This window comes from Meles meles, chromosome 6 (assembly GCF_922984935.1).
Source record: "Meles meles chromosome 6, mMelMel3.1 paternal haplotype, whole genome shotgun sequence".
NCBI classification, from domain to species: domain Eukaryota; kingdom Metazoa; phylum Chordata; class Mammalia; order Carnivora; family Mustelidae; genus Meles; species Meles meles.
Window position 1 is genome coordinate 24,782,311 of NC_060071.1, and position 14,923 is coordinate 24,797,233.

Genomic DNA, 14,923 nt, shown 5'->3' on the forward strand with positions numbered 1-14,923 from the left:
CCAGGTGGCTCCAGGAGAGGGTGGGCGGCGTCCTGGCCAAACCTCCCGGGCCGCCGCTCTTGGCTCGCCACTCCGGGAGACAGCGGGGACCCGGCCAAAGCCCTGTGGTCCATGCCATGGTCAGGGGCCGTTCTCCAGAAGGCTGGGCTCCCACAGGGACTACGGTCTCCATTGCTTTGGGATGCCCCGGAAAGGGCAGCCGGGCCCTTGGGCCCGGCTCCTTCCTGGCGGACACCTGCCATGCTTGGCTCCGAACTCTGCCGGGCCCCCAGTGGCCAGGACTCCGGGAAAGGGGGCCCTGGGCCGCACGGCAGGCGCTTCAGACCAGGACGTTTGGACAGCTGGTCTCTCCGTCTCTCCTTAGAAACCCATCCACAATCGAGAAGCTCGCCCAGATGAGCACGTCTTGCTTGGCCCCGCCCTGCCCAGAGGTCTCACGTCTCAGGACCCGGGGGCATGGACGCGGTGCGGAATGCAGCCCCGGTAAGCAGCTTCGGGGTGCCCCGAGGCCGCACGCATCGCCACCAGCTTGCTTGGGTCAGTGATGAGAACTCAAGTGGTCTCGAAGAGCGATGATGACCTAAAAATCATGCTCAATAGGATTACGCTGAGGCCCAAGACAGGCGTCTGTGCCGGGATCAGCCTCCCCCAGACCCTGGGGACCCTGGAGGTGCGCCGCAGTTGTGGGCGTGAGGCCATCGTACCCTCGGGGCTCCCCGTGCTGGCCCTGGCCTGTCTGTGCCCGTCAGGGGTCCGCTCGAGGTCGTGAGGCGTTCCGCCCGGCCTCCGGACCCAATCCACCTCGCAGGACAGCTCCCTCGGTGCCATTGCTTAGGAGACCGTTGCCCCTTGTGTCTTTCAGCGGGCCTCGGGGGCCGGAACTTGGTGCGGCGTGACCCAAGAGAGGTGAGTGGAAGACTCTGGGCCTGCAGGGAGATGCCAGGCGCCATGGGCATTGTCCGCGGAGCCCGGATCCCCGCACGGGCCCCGGCTCCAGCACTGTGCTAGGGATGGGGGCTGTGGTGGCCCACACAGCGTTGACCTGCCCATGCACAGCCGCCCTTCAGCAATCCCACGTGCAGGGAATGGGAAAGTTGGGCCAGGTCACTGGCAACGACTGGGGGCTGGGGGCATGCCGCCGTCGTCCCACATGGACCTGAGGCCTCCTTGTACGTCCAGCTGTGTCCTGTGCGCCCGAGAAGAGAGCGGACGTGAGTCCCTTGGTGTCAGGGCCCTCTGTCCCCTTCAGCGAGTGGTTGTCGCTCGAGTCACCCCAGCCGATGGTTCTGGAGAGGGCTGGAGAGGGCAAAGCTCATGAAGAATGCAGCAGACGCCCAAGTGTAAGCAGAGCCTGGGAGGCTGCTGAAGTACAGCCCTCGCATGTTTCCTCGGATTTCCCGAGTCAGCAAGGTTTCCCTGGCCCAGGGGAAGAGTGGCGAGCCCCGGGCCACAGCAGGCCATGGGGCTGAGCCGGTCCTCTGAGGCCCCCAGAGGAAGCGCCGCCACAAGGGGAGAGTCAGGACCCTCCTGCAGGGCGGGCCGCGGTCTCCTGCCTTGCGCTGCTTGGTGGGAGACGGTGAGACGCGATTCCCTTTTTCGCCCTGGGCGATCAGGGCCTGGGGGCCACCGTTGGCTGCGAGTGCCAGGGCCCGGGTCCCTAGACCACCGCGGTCCCCATGTGTGGGAAGGCGTCCTTCGGGCCCTCACTTCCGGGTGCGCCACGCTTTGCTTGGGGCCCCGGCAGACATCGTGGGAGCACTGGAAATCCCTGTGCTCCAGGCCATGCTCTGGGGCCTTTCCTAGCAAGGGGAGGCTCCCACGGGGGCCCGGATCTCCGTGGATTTGGGAAGGCCAGGGATGGGCAGCGGGTCCCTTGTGTCCTGCCCCTTGCCCGTGGACCCGAGCCCTGGGTGGGTCAGCCGCCCGCCTGGACGGCACCAGCCAGTGTTTCGGTCTGGAGAGTTCTTGGCGGCATGGCACGGGCCAGCGAGCACGCCGTTCCGATGGCCGGCCTCCCCCTCCCTCCTTAGGCCCCCATCCCCAAGCGAGGATCTGGCCCTGACCACCAAGTCTTGCATCGCCCAGCCCCGCCGCCAGGTCCCATGCCTCAGGAAGCCGGGGTATGGCGCTGTCCTGAGAGCAGCCTCGGTAAGCAGCTTCTGGGTGGTAGGGGACCTCCCGCGTCGCCTCGGGCGTGCTTGGGTCAATGATTAGAACTCATATGGTCTCGAAGAGCGATGAGGACCTAAAAATCATGCTCAATAGGATTACGCTGAGGCCCAAGGCAGGGGACCGTGCCAGGGTCAGCCTCCCCCAGAGCGTCGGGGCAGTGAGCGTGCGCTGCAGGTGGCCGCGGGAGGAGAACCACCTCTCGAGGCTCTCTGCTGTGGCCCCCGGACGTCGGTGCACCTGCGGTTGCCGACGGGGTGTTCTGGCGTTCCAGCTGGTCTACCGACCCAGGCCTCTTCCCCGGACAGCTGCCCGAGAGCCAGGGCTTAGCCACTCTTGTGTCCTTGTGTCTTTCAGCGGGCCTGGCTGGCAAGGTTCTTGGCGCGTCTCCCACCAGGAGAGGTGAGCGGAAGCCTCTGGGCTCCGAAAGAGGCCCCAGACCCCTTGGCCTGGCATCGGGAAGCGGGGACCCCAGCAGGGACTCCGCAGCTGGGCCTGGGCTGGGGATGCGGGTCCTCATTGTCCGGACGGCACCGAAGTCCCCGTGAGCGTGTGCCCCTGAGCCATCCCAGGGGCAGGGATCGCGAAACGTGGGCCGGGGGGCTGACAAGGCCTGGAAAGCGCGGGCTGGCCGCCCAAGGCCCAGGTGCACCCGAGGCCTCCTGATCAATTGCGGCGTGTCCGGGGGGCCCAGAAAGGGAGTGGACGTGAGACCCGCGGTCTCGGAGGCCACTGTGCCCTTCAGCAACACCTTGTTGCTCAAGGCCCGGCCCATGGCAGGTTTCTGCGGGCTGCACTGGCCCGAGCTCCTGTCCCGTCCTGCAGACGACCAAGGCGTTTGGGGCCCCGGGAGGCCACTTCCGAAGAGCCCACGAGGATTCGTTGAGCTGGCCAGACGGCACGGTTCCACTGGGGCGGGGGGGCAGAAACTGCACGTCCCAGGCCACAGCAGCCGTTGGGGCTCAGCCTCTCACCTGAGACTCTCAAGCACCCGGGATAGGGTCGTGGTGAAGCGGCACTGCACGGGCCGAGTCAGGTCCCTCGTCCAGAGCGGCCAGCGGGCGGTGTGCCTTGCTGCCGTGGTGGAGAGTGACCTGGCTTTCCCCGCTCGGCCGTGGGGGAGCCCTGGGCCCCGGCAACCTTTGGCTTCCCGGGCAGGGGCTCAGGTCCTTGGCTCCCAGGTGGCTCCAGGAGAGGGTGGGCGGCGTCCTGGCCAAACCTCCCGGGCCGCCGCTCTTGGCTCGCCACTCCGGGAGACAGCGGGGACCCGGCCAAAGCCCTGTGGTCCATGCCATGGTCAGGGGCCGTTCTCCAGAAGGCTGGGCTCCCACAGGGACCACGGTCTCCATTGCTTTGGGATGCCCCGGAAAGGGCAGCCGGGCCCTTGGGCCCGGCTCCTTCCTGGCGGACACCTGCCATGCTTGGCTCCGAACTCTGCCGGGCCCCCAGTGGCCAGGACTCCGGGAAAGGGGGCCCTGGGCCGCACGGCAGGCGCTTCAGACCAGGACGTTTGGACAGCTGGTCTCTCCGTCTCTCCTTAGAAACCCATCCACAATCGAGAAGCTCGCCCAGATGAGCACGTCTTGCTTGGCCCCGCCCTGCCCAGAGGTCTCACGTCTCAGGACCCGGGGGCATGGACGCGGTGCGGAATGCAGCCCCGGTAAGCAGCTTCGGGGTGCCCCGAGGCCGCACGCATCGCCACCAGCTTGCTTGGGTCAGTGATGAGAACTCAAGTGGTCTCGAAGAGCGATGATGACCTAAAAATCATGCTCAATAGGATTACGCTGAGGCCCAAGACAGGCGTCTGTGCCGGGATCAGCCTCCCCCAGACCCTGGGGACCCTGGAGGTGCGCCGCAGTTGTGGGCGTGAGGCCATCGTACCCTCGGGGCTCCCCGTGCTGGCCCTGGCCTGTCTGTGCCCGTCAGGGGTCCGCTCGAGGTCGTGAGGCGTTCCGCCCGGCCTCCGGACCCAATCCACCTCGCAGGACAGCTCCCTCGGTGCCATTGCTTAGGAGACCGTTGCCCCTTGTGTCTTTCAGCGGGCCTCGGGGGCCGGAACTTGGTGCGGCGTGACCCAAGAGAGGTGAGTGGAAGACTCTGGGCCTGCAGGGAGATGCCAGGCGCCATGGGCATTGTCCGCGGAGCCCGGATCCCCGCACGGGCCCCGGCTCCAGCACTGTGCTAGGGATGGGGGCTGTGGTGGCCCACACAGCGTGGACCTGCCCATGCACAGCCGCCCTTCAGCAATCCCACGTGCAGGGAATGGGAAAGTTGGGCCAGGTCACTGGCAACGACTGGGGGCTGGGGGCATGCCGCCGTCGTCCCACATGGACCTGAGGCCTCCTTGTACGTCCAGCTGTGTCCTGTGCGCCCGAGAAGAGAGCGGACGTGAGTCCCTTGGTGTCAGGGCCCTCTGTCCCCTTCAGCGAGTGGTTGTCGCTCGAGTCACCCCAGCCGATGGTTCTGGAGAGGGCTGGAGAGGGCAGAGCTCATGAAGAATGCAGCAGACGCCCAAGTGTAAGCAGGGCACGGGAGGCTGCTGAAGTACAGCCCTCGAATGTTTCCTCGGATTTCCCGAGTCAGCAAGGTTTCCCTGGCCCAGGGGAAGAGTGGCGAGCCCCGGGCCACAGCAGGCCATGGGGCTGAGCCGGTCCTCTGAGGCCCCCAGAGGAAGCGCCGCCACAAGGGGAGAGTCAGGACCCTCCGGCAGGGCGGGCCGCGGTCTCCCGCCTTGCGCTGCTTGGTGGGAGACGGTGAGACGCGATTCCCTTTTTCGCCCTGGGCGATCAGGGCCTGGGGGCCACCGTTGGCTGCGAGTGCCAGGGCCCGGGTCCCTAGACCACCGCGGTCCCCATGTGTGGGAAGGCGTCCTTCGGGCCCTCACGTCCGGGTGCGCCACGCTTTGCTTGGGGCCCCGGCAGACATCGGGGGAGCACTGGAAATCCCTGTGCTCCAGGCCATGCTCTGGGGCCTTTCTCAGCAAGGGGAGGCTCCCACGGGGGCCCGGATCTCCGTGGATTTGGGAAGGCCAGGGATGGGCAGCGGGTCCCTTGTGTCCTGCCCCTTGCCCGCGGACCCGAGCCCTGGGTGGGTCAGCCGCCCGCCTGGACAGCACCGGCCAGGGCTTCGGGCTGGAGAGTTCTTGGCGGCATGGCACGGGCCAGCGAGCACGCCGTTCCGACGGCCGGCCTCCCCCTCCCTCCTTAGGCCCCCATCCCCAAGCGAGGATCTGGCCCTGACCACCAAGTCTTGCATCGCCCAGCCCCGCCGCCCGGTCCCATGCCTCAGGAAGCCGGGGTATGGCGCTGTCCTGAGAGCAGCCTCGGTAAGCAGCTTCTGGGTGGTAGGGGACCTCCCGCGTGGCCTCGGGCGTGCTTGGGTCAATGATGAGAACTCATATGGTCTCGAAGAGCGATGATGACCTAAAAATCATGCTCAATAGGATTACGCTGAGGCCCAAGGCAGGGGACCGTGCCGGGGTCAGCCTCCCCCAGAGCGTCGGGGCAGTGAGGGTGCGCTGCAGGTGGCCGCGGGAGGAGAACCACCTCTCGAGGCTCTCTGCTGTGGCCCCCGGACGTCGGTGCACCTGCGGGTGCCGACGGGGTGTTCTGGCGTTCCAGCTGGTCTACCGACCCAGGCCTCTTCCCCGGACAGCTGCCCGAGAGCCAGGGCTTAGCCACCCTTGTGTCCTTGTGTCTTTCAGCGGGCCTGGCTGGCAAGGTTCTTGGCGCGTCTCCCACCAGGAGAGGTGAGCGGAAGCCTCTGGGCTCCGAGGGAGGCCCCAGACCCCTTGGCCTGGCATCGGGAAGCGGGGACCCCAGCAGGGACTCCGCAGCTGGGCCTGGGCTGGGGATGCGGGTCCTCATTGTCCGGACGGCACCGAAGTCCCCGTGAGCGTGTGCCCCTGAGCCATCCCAGGGGCAGGGATCGCGAAACGTGGGCCGGGGGGCTGACAAGGCCTGGAAAGCGCGGGCTGGCCGCCCAAGGCCCAGGTGCACCCGAGGCCTCCTGATCAATTGCGGCGTGTCCGGGGGGCCCAGAAAGGGAGTGGACGTGAGACCCGTGGTCTCGGAGGCCCCTGTGCCCTTGAGCAACACCTTGTTGCTCAAGGCCCGGCCCATGGCAGGTTTCTGCGGGCTGCACTGGCCCGAGCTCCTGTCCCGTCCTGCAGACGACCAAGGCGTTTGGGGCCCCGGGAGGCCACTTCCGAAGAGCCCACGAGGATTCGTTGAGCTGGCCAGACGGCACGGTTCCACTGGGGCGGTGGGCAGAATCTGCACGTCCCAGGCCACAGCAGCCGTTGGGCCTCAGCCTCTCACCTGAGACTCTCAAGCACCCGGGATAGGGTCGTGGTGAAGCGGCACTGCAAGGGCCGAGTCAGGTCCCTCGTCCAGAGCGGCCAGCGGGCGGTGTGCCTTGCTGCCGTGGTGGAGAGTGACCTGAATTTCCCCGCTCGGCCGTGGGGGAGCCCTGGGCCCCGGCAACCTTTGGCTTCCCGGGCAGGGGCTCAGGTCCTTGGCTCCCAGGTGGCTCCAGGAGAGGGTGGGCGGCGTCCTGGCCAAACCTCCCGGGCCGCCGCTCTTGGCTCGCCACTCCGGGAGACAGCGGGGACCCGGCCAAAGCCCTGTGGTCCATGCCATGGTCAGGGGCCGTTCTCCAGAAGGCTGGGCTCCCACAGGGACCACGGTCTCCATTGCTTTGGGATGCCCCGGAAAGGGCAGCCGGGCCCTTGGGCCCGGCTCCTTCCTGGCGGACACCTGCCATGCTTGGCTCCGAACTCTGCCGGGCCCCCAGTGGCCAGGACTCCGGGAAAGGGGGCCCTGGGCCGCACGGCAGGCGCTTCAGACCAGGACGTTTGGACAGCTGGTCTCTCCGTCTCTCCTTAGAAACCCATCCACAATCGAGAAGCTCGCTCAGATGAGCACGTCTTGCTTGGCCCCGCCCTGCCAAGAGGTCTCACGTCTCAGGACCCGGGGGCATGGACGCGGTGCGGAATGCAGCCCCGGTAAGCAGCTTCGGGGTGCCCCGAGGCCGCACGCATCGCCACCAGCTTGCTTGGGTCAGTGATGAGAACTCAAGTGGTCTCGAAGAGCGATGATGACCTAAAAATCATGCTCAATAGGATTACGCTGAGGCCCAAGACAGGCGTCTGTGCCGGGATCAGCCTCCCCCAGACCCTGGGGACCCTGGAGGTGCGCCGCAGTTGTGGGCGTGAGGCCATCGTACCCTCGGGGCTCCCCGTGCTGGCCCTGGCCTGTCTGTGCCCGTCAGGGGTCCGCTCGAGGTCGTGAGGCGTTCCGCCCGGCCTCCGGACCCAATCCACCTCGCAGGACAGCTCCCTCGGTGCCATTGCTTAGGAGACCGTTGCCCCTTGTGTCTTTCAGCGGGCCTCGGGGGCCGGAACTTGGTGCGGCGTGACCCAAGAGAGGTGAGTGGAAGACTCTGGGCCTGCAGGGAGATGCCAGGCGCCATGGGCATTGTCCGCGGAGCCCGGATCCCCGCACGGGCCCCGGCTCCAGCACTGTGCTAGGGATGGGGGCTGTGGTGGCCCACACAGCGTTGACCTGCCCATGCACAGCCGCCCTTCAGCAATCCCACGTGCAGGGAATGGGAAAGTTGGGCCAGGTCACTGGCAACGACTGGGGGCTGGGGGCATGCCGCCGTCGTCCCACATGGACCTGAGGCCTCCTTGTACGTCCAGCTGTGTCCTGTGCGCCCGAGAAGAGAGCGGACGTGAGTCCCTTGGTGTCAGGGCCCTCTGTCCCCTTCAGCGAGTGGTTGTCGCTCGAGTCACCCCAGCCGATGGTTCTGGAGAGGGCTGGAGAGGGCAGAGCTCATGAAGAATGCAGCAGACGCCCAAGTGTAAGCAGGGCACGGGAGGCTGCTGAAGTACAGCCCTCGAATGTTTCCTCGGATTTCCCGAGTCAGCAAGGTTTCCCTGGCCCAGGGGAAGAGTGGCGAGCCCCGGGCCACAGCAGGCCATGGGGCTGAGCCGGTCCTCTGAGGCCCCCAGAGGAAGCGCCGCCACAAGGGGAGAGTCAGGACCCTCCTGCAGGGCGGGCCGCGGTCTCCCGCCTTGCGCTGCTTGGTGGGAGACGGTGAGACGCGATTCCCTTTTTCGCCCTGGGCGATCAGGGCCTGGGGGCCACCGTTGGCTGCGAGTGCCAGGGCCCGGGTCCCTAGACCACCGCGGTCCCCATGTGTGGGAAGGCGTCCTTCGGGCCCTCACTTCCGGGTGCGCCACGCTTTGCTTGGGGCCCCGGCAGACATCGGGGGAGCACTGGAAATCCCTGTGCTCCAGGCCATGCTCTGGGGCCTTTCCTAGCAAGGGGAGGCTCCCACGGGCGCCCGGATCTCCGTGGATTTGGGAAGGCCAGGGATGGGCAGCGGGTCCCTTGTGTCCTGCCCCTTGCCCGCGGACCCGAGCCCTGGGTGGGTCAGCCGCCCGCCTGGACAGCACCGGCCAGGGCTTCGGGCTGGAGAGTTCTTGGCGGCATGGCACGGGCCAGCGAGCACGCCGTTCCGACGGCCGGCCTCCCCCTCCCTCCTTAGGCCCCCATCCCCAAGCGAGGATCTGGCCCTGACCACCAAGTCTTGCATCGCCCAGCCCCGCCGCCAGGTCCCATGCCTCAGGAAGCCGGGGTATGGCGCTGTCCTGAGAGCAGCCTCGGTAAGCAGCTTCTGGGTGGTAGGGGACCTCCCGCGTGGCCTCGGGCGTGCTTGGGTCAATGATGAGAACTCATATGGTCTCGAAGAGCGATGATGACCTAAAAATCATGCTCAATAGGATTACGCTGAGGCCCAAGGCAGGGGACCGTGCCGGGGTTAGCCTCCCCCAAAGCGTCGGGGCAGTTAGGGTGGGCTGCAGGTGGCCGCGGGAGGAGAACCACCTCTCGAGGCTCTCTGCTGTGGCCCCCGGACGTCGGTGCACCTGCGGGTGCCGACGGGGTGTTCTGGCGTTCCAGCTGGTCTACCGACCCAGGCCTCTTCCCCGGACAGCTGCCCGAGAGCCAGGGCTTAGCCACCCTTGTGTCCTTGTGTCTTTCAGCGGGCCTGGCTGGCAAGGTTCTTGGCGCGTCTCCCACCAGGAGAGGTGTGCGGAAGCCTCTGGGCTCCGAGGGAGGCCCCAGACCCCTTGGCCTGGCATCGGGAAGCGGGGACCCCAGCAGGGACTCCGCAGCTGGGCCTGGGCTGGGGATGCGGGTCCTCATTGTCCGGACGGCACCGAAGTCCCCGTGAGCGTGTGCCCCTGAGCCATCCCAGGGGCAGGGATCGCGAAACGTGGGCCGGGGGGCTGACAAGGCCTGGAAAGCGCGGGCTGGCCGCCCAAGGCCCAGGTGCACCCGAGGCCTCCTGATCAATTGCGGCGTGTCCGGGGGGCCCAGAAAGGGAGTGGACGTGAGACCCGTGGTCTCGGAGGCCACTGTGCCCTTGAGCAACACCTTGTTGCTCAAGGCCCGGCCCATGGCAGGTTTCTGCGGGCTGCACTGGCCCGAGCTCCTGTCCCGTCCTGCAGACGACCAAGGCGTTTGGGGCCCCGGGAGGCCACTTCCGAAGAGCCCACGAGGATTCGTTGAGCTGGCCAGACGGCACGGTTCCACTGGGGCGGGGGGCAGAAACTGCACGTCCCAGGCCACAGCAGCCGTTGGGGCTCAGCCTCTCACCTGAGACTCTCAAGCACCCGGGATAGGGTCGTGGTGAAGCGGCACTGTACGGGCCGAGTCAGGTCCCTCGTCCAGAGCGGCCAGCGGGCGGTGTGCCTTGCTGCCGTGGTGGAGAGTGACCTGGCTTTCCCCGCTCGGCCGTGGGGGAGCCCTGGGCCCCGGCAACCTTTGGCTTCCCGGGCAGGGGCTCAGGTCCTTGGCTCCCAGGTGGCTCCAGGAGAGGGTGGGCGGCGTCCTGGCCAAACCTCCCGGGCCGCCGCTCTTGGCTCGCCACTCCGGGAGACAGCGGGGACCCGGCCAAAGCCCTGTGGTCCATGCCATGGTCAGGGGCCGTTCTCCAGAAGGCTGGGCTCCCACAGGGACCACGGTCTCCGTTGCTTTGGGATGCCCCGGAAAGGGCAGCCGGGCCCTTGGGCCCGGCTCCTTCCTGGCGGACACCTGGCATGCTTGGCTCCGAACTCTGCCGGGCCCCCAGTGGCCAGGACTCCGGGAAAGGGGGCCCTGGGCCGCACGGCAGGCGCTTCAGACCAGGACGTTTGGACAGCTGGTCTCTCCGTCTCTCCTTAGAAACCCATCCACAATCGAGAAGCTCACCCAGATGAGCACGTCTTGCTTGGCCCCGCCCTGCCCAGAGGTCTCACGTCTCAGGACCCGGGGGCATGGATGCGGTGCGGAATGCAGCCCCGGTAAGCAGCTTCGGGGTGCCCCGAGGCCGCACGCATCGCCACCAGCTTGCTTGGGTCAGTGATGAGAACTCAAGTGGTCTCGAAGAGCGATGATGACCTAAAAGTCATGCTCAATAGGATTACGCTGAGGCCCAAGACAGGCGTCTGTGCCTGGATCAGCCTCCCCCAGACCCTGGGGACCCTGGAGGTGCGCCGCAGTTGTGGGCGTGAGGCCATCGTACCCTCGGGGCTCCCCGTGCTGGCCCTGGCCTGTCTGTGCCCGTCAGGGGTCCGCTCGAGGTCGTGAGGCGTTCCGCCCGGCCTCCGGACCCAATCCACCTCGCAGGACAGCTCCCTCGGTGCCATTGCTTAGGAGACCGTTGCCCCTTGTGTCTTTCAGCGGGCCTCGGGGGCCGGAACTTGGTGCGGCGTGACCCAAGAGAGGTGAGTGGAAGACTCTGGGCCTGCAGGGAGATGCCAGGCGCCATGGGCATTGTCCACGGAGCCCGGATCCCCGCACGGGCCCCGGCTCCAGCACTGTGCTAGGGATGGGGGCTGTGGTGGCCCACACAGCGTTGACCTGCCCATGCACAGCCGCCCTTCAGCAATCCCACGTGCAGGGAATGGGAAAGTTGGGCCAGGTCACTGGCAACGACTGGGGGCTGGGGGCATGCCGCCGTCGTCCCACATGGACCTGAGGCCTCCTTGTACGTCCAGCTGTGTCCTGTGCGCCCGAGAAGAGAGCGGACGTGAGTCCCTTGGTGTCAGGGCCCTCTGTCCCCTTCAGCGAGTGGTTGTCGCTCGAGTCACCCCAGCCGATGGTTCTGGAGAGGGCTGGAGAGGGCAGAGCTCATGAAGAATGCAGCAGACGCCCAAGTGTAAGCAGGGCACGGGAGGCTGCTGAAGTACAGCCCTCGAATGTTTCCTCGGATTTCCCGAGTCAGCAAGGTTTCCCTGGCCCAGGGGAAGAGTGGCGAGCCCCGGGCCACAGCAGGCCATGGGGCTGAGCCGGTCCTCTGAGGCCCCCAGAGGAAGCGCCGCCACAAGGGGAGAGTCAGGACCCTCCTGCAGGGCGGGCCGCGGTCTCCTGCCTTGCGCTGCTTGGTGGGAGACGGTGAGACGCGATTCCCTTTTTCGCCCTGGGCGATCAGGGCCTGGGGGCCACCGTTGGCTGCGAGTGCCAGGGCCCGGGTCCCTAGACCACCGCGGTCCCCATGTGTGGGAAGGCGTCCTTCGGGCCCTCACTTCCCGGTGCGCCACGCTTTGCTTGGGGCCCCGGCAGACATCGGGGGAGCACTGGAAATCCCTGTGCTCCAGGCCATGCTCTGGGGCCTTTCCTAGCAAGGGGAGGCTCCCACGGGCCCCGGATCTCCGTGGATTTGGGAAGGCCAGGGATGGGCAGCGGGTCCCTTGTGTCCTGCCCCTTGCCCGCGGACCCGAGCCCTGGGTGGGTCAGCCGCCCGCCTGGACAGCACCGGCCAGGGCTTCGGGATGGAGAGTTCTTGGCGGCATGGCACGGGCCAGCGAGCACGCCGTTCCGACGGCCGGCCTCCCCCTCCCTCCTTAGGCCCCCATCCCCAAGCGAGGATCTGGCCCTGACCACCAAGTCTTGCATCGCCCAGCCCCGCCGCCAGGTCCCATGCCTCAGGAAGCCGGGGTATGGTGCTGTCCTGAGAGCAGCCTCGGTAAGCAGCTTCTGGGTGGTAGGGGACCTCCCGCGTCGCCTCGGGCGTGCTTGGGTCAATGATGAGAACTCATATGGTCTCGAAGAGCGATGAGGACCTAAAAATCACGCTCAATAGGATTACGCTGAGGCCCAAGGCAGGGGACCGTGCCGGGGTCAGCCTCCCCCAGAGCGTCGGGGCAGTGAGGGTGCGCTGCAGGTGGCCGCGGGAGGAGAACCACCTCTCGAGGCTCTCTGCTGTGGCCCCCGGACGTCGGTGCACCTGCGGGTGCCGACGGGGTGTTCTGGCGTTCCAGCTGGTCTACCGACCCAGGCCTCTTCCCCGGACAGCTGCCCGAGAGCCAGGGCTTAGCCACCCTTGTGTCCTTGTGTCTTTCAGCGGGCCTGGCTGGCAAGGTTCTTGGCGCGTCTCCCACCAGGAGAGGTGAGCGGAAGCCTCTGGGCTCCGAGGGAGGCCCCAGACCCCTTGGCCTGGCATCGGGAAGCGGGGACCCCAGCAGGGACTCCGCAGCTGGGCCTGGGCTGGGGATGCGGGTCCTCATTGTCCGGACGGCACCGAAGTCCCCGTGAGCGTGTGCCCCTGAGCCATCCCAGGGGCAGGGATCGCGAAACGTGGGCCGGGGGGCTGACAAGGCCTGGAAAGCGCGGGCTGGCCGCCCAAGGCCCAGGTGCACCCGAGGCCTCCTGATCAATTGCGGCGTGTCCGGGGGGCCCAGAAAGGGAGTGGACGTGAGACCCGCGGTCTCGGAGGCCACTGTGCCCTTGAGCAACACCTTGTTGCTCAAGGCCCGGCCCATGGCAGGTTTCTGCGGGCTGCACTGGCCCGAGCTCCTGTCCCGTCCTGCAGACGACCAAGGCGTTTGGGGCCCCGGGAGGCCACTTCCGAAGAGCCCACGAGGATTCGTTGAGCTGGCCAGACGGCACGGTTCCACTGGGGCGGGGGGGCAGAAACTGCACGTCCCAGGCCACAGCAGCCGTTGGGGCTCAGCCTCTCACCTGAGACTCTCAAGCACCCGGGATAGGGTCGTGGTGAAGCGGCACTGCACGGGCCGAGTCAGGTCCCTCGTCCAGAGCGGCCAGCGGGCGGTGTGCCTTGCTGCCGTGGTGGAGAGTGACCTGGCTTTCCCCGCTCGGCCGTGGGGGAGCCCTGGGCCCCGGCAACCTTTGGCTTCCCGGGCAGGGGCTCAGGTCCTTGGCTCCCAGGTGGCTCCAGGAGAGGGTGGGCGGCGTCCTGGCCAAACCTCCCGGGCCGCCGCTCTTGGCTCGCCACTCCGGGAGACAGCGGGGACCCGGCCAAAGCCCTGTGGTCCATGCCATGGTCAGGGGCCGTTCTCCAGAAGGCTGGGCTCCCACAGGGACCACGGTCTCCATTGCTTTGGGATGCCCCGGAAAGGGCAGCCGGGCCCTTGGGCCCGGCTCCTTCCTGGCGGACACCTGCCATGCTTGGCTCCGAACTCTGCCGGGCCCCCAGTGGCCAGGACTCCGGGAAAGGGGGCCCTGGGCCGCACGGCAGGCGCTTCAGACCAGGACGTTTGGACAGCTGGTCTCTCCGTCTCTCCTTAGAAACCCATCCACAATCGAGAAGCTCGCCCAGATGAGCACGTCTTGCTTGGCCCCGCCCTGCCCAGAGGTCTCACGTCTCAGGACCCGGGGGCATGGACGCGGTGCGGAATGCAGCCCCGGTAAGCAGCTTCGGGGTGCCCCGAGGCCGCACGCATCGCCACCAGCTTGCTTGGGTCAGTGATGAGAACTCAAGTGGTCTCGAAGAGCGATGATGACCTAAAAATCATGCTCAATAGGATTACGCTGAGGCCCAAGACAGGCGTCTGTGCCGGGATCAGCCTCCCCCAGACCCTGGGGACCCTGGAGGTGCGCCGCAGTTGTGGGCGTGAGGCCATCGTACCCTCGGGGCTCCCCGTGCTGGCCCTGGCCTGTCTGTGCCCGTCAGGGGTCCGCTCGAGGTCGTGAGGCGTTCCGCCCGGCCTCCGGACCCAATCCACCTCGCAGGACAGCTCCCTCGGTGCCATTGCTTAGGAGACCGTTGCCCCTTGTGTCTTTCAGCGGGCCTCGGGGGCCGGAACTTGGTGCGGCGTGACCCAAGAGAGGTGAGTGGAAGACTCTGGGCCTGCAGGGAGATGCCAGGCGCCATGGGCATTGTCCGCGGAGCCCGGATCCCCGCACGGGCCCCGGCTCCAGCACTGTGCTAGGGATGGGGGCTGTGGTGGCCCACACAGCGTGGACCTGCCCATGCACAGCCGCCCTTCAGCAATCCCACGTGCAGGGAATGGGAAAGTTGGGCCAGGTCACTGGCAACGACTGGGGGCTGGGGGCATGCCGCCGTCGTCCCACATGGACCTGAGGCCTCCTTGTACGTCCAGCTGTGTCCTGTGCGCCCGAGAAGAGAGCGGACGTGAGTCCCTTGGTGTCAGGGCCCTCTGTCCCCTTCAGCGAGTGGTTGTCGCTCGAGTCACCCCAGCCGATGGTTCTGGGGCTGGAGAGGGCAGAGCTCATGAAGAATGCAGCAGACGCCCAAGTGTAAGCAGGGCACGGGAGGCTGCTGAAGTACAGCCCTCGAATGTTTCCTCGGATTTCCCGAGTCAGCAAGGTTTCCCTGGCCCAGGGGAAGAGTGGCGAGCCCCGGGCCACAGCAGGCCATGGGGCTGAGCCGGTCCTCTGAGGCCCCCAGAGGAAGCGCCGCCACAAGGGGAGAGTCAGGACCCTCCTGCAGGGCGGGCCGCGGT

The 14,923-nt window shown here is 67.2% G+C and overlaps 9 non-coding genes across 9 annotated transcripts; all 9 read left to right on the forward strand.

Moving 5' to 3' along the window:
• Window positions 1-535: 535 nt before the first annotated feature.
• LOC123944976 lies at window positions 536-616 on the forward strand. Its single transcript, XR_006818901.1, has one exon. It is a non-coding gene; the product is annotated as a small nucleolar RNA SNORD115 (small nucleolar RNA).
• Window positions 617-2,200: 1,584 nt separating this feature from the next.
• Window positions 2,201-2,281, forward strand: LOC123945035. Its single transcript, XR_006818957.1, has one exon. It is a non-coding gene; the product is annotated as a small nucleolar RNA SNORD115 (small nucleolar RNA).
• Window positions 2,282-3,881: 1,600 nt separating this feature from the next.
• On the forward strand, window positions 3,882-3,962 carry LOC123944977. Its single transcript, XR_006818902.1, has one exon. It is a non-coding gene; the product is annotated as a small nucleolar RNA SNORD115 (small nucleolar RNA).
• Window positions 3,963-5,546: 1,584 nt separating this feature from the next.
• Window positions 5,547-5,627, forward strand: LOC123945400. The gene has a single exon (XR_006819229.1). It is a non-coding gene; the product is annotated as a small nucleolar RNA SNORD115 (small nucleolar RNA).
• Window positions 5,628-7,226: 1,599 nt separating this feature from the next.
• LOC123944978 lies at window positions 7,227-7,307 on the forward strand. Its single transcript, XR_006818903.1, has one exon. It is a non-coding gene; the product is annotated as a small nucleolar RNA SNORD115 (small nucleolar RNA).
• Window positions 7,308-8,891: 1,584 nt separating this feature from the next.
• LOC123945401 lies at window positions 8,892-8,972 on the forward strand. Its single transcript, XR_006819230.1, has one exon. It is a non-coding gene; the product is annotated as a small nucleolar RNA SNORD115 (small nucleolar RNA).
• Window positions 8,973-10,571: 1,599 nt separating this feature from the next.
• LOC123945067 lies at window positions 10,572-10,652 on the forward strand. Its single transcript, XR_006818988.1, has one exon. It is a non-coding gene; the product is annotated as a small nucleolar RNA SNORD115 (small nucleolar RNA).
• A 1,583-nt stretch (window positions 10,653-12,235) lies between these two features.
• Window positions 12,236-12,316, forward strand: LOC123945535. The gene has a single exon (XR_006819357.1). It is a non-coding gene; the product is annotated as a small nucleolar RNA SNORD115 (small nucleolar RNA).
• A 1,600-nt stretch (window positions 12,317-13,916) lies between these two features.
• On the forward strand, window positions 13,917-13,997 carry LOC123944979. The gene has a single exon (XR_006818904.1). It is a non-coding gene; the product is annotated as a small nucleolar RNA SNORD115 (small nucleolar RNA).
• The last annotated feature ends 926 nt before the right edge of the window (window positions 13,998-14,923 follow it).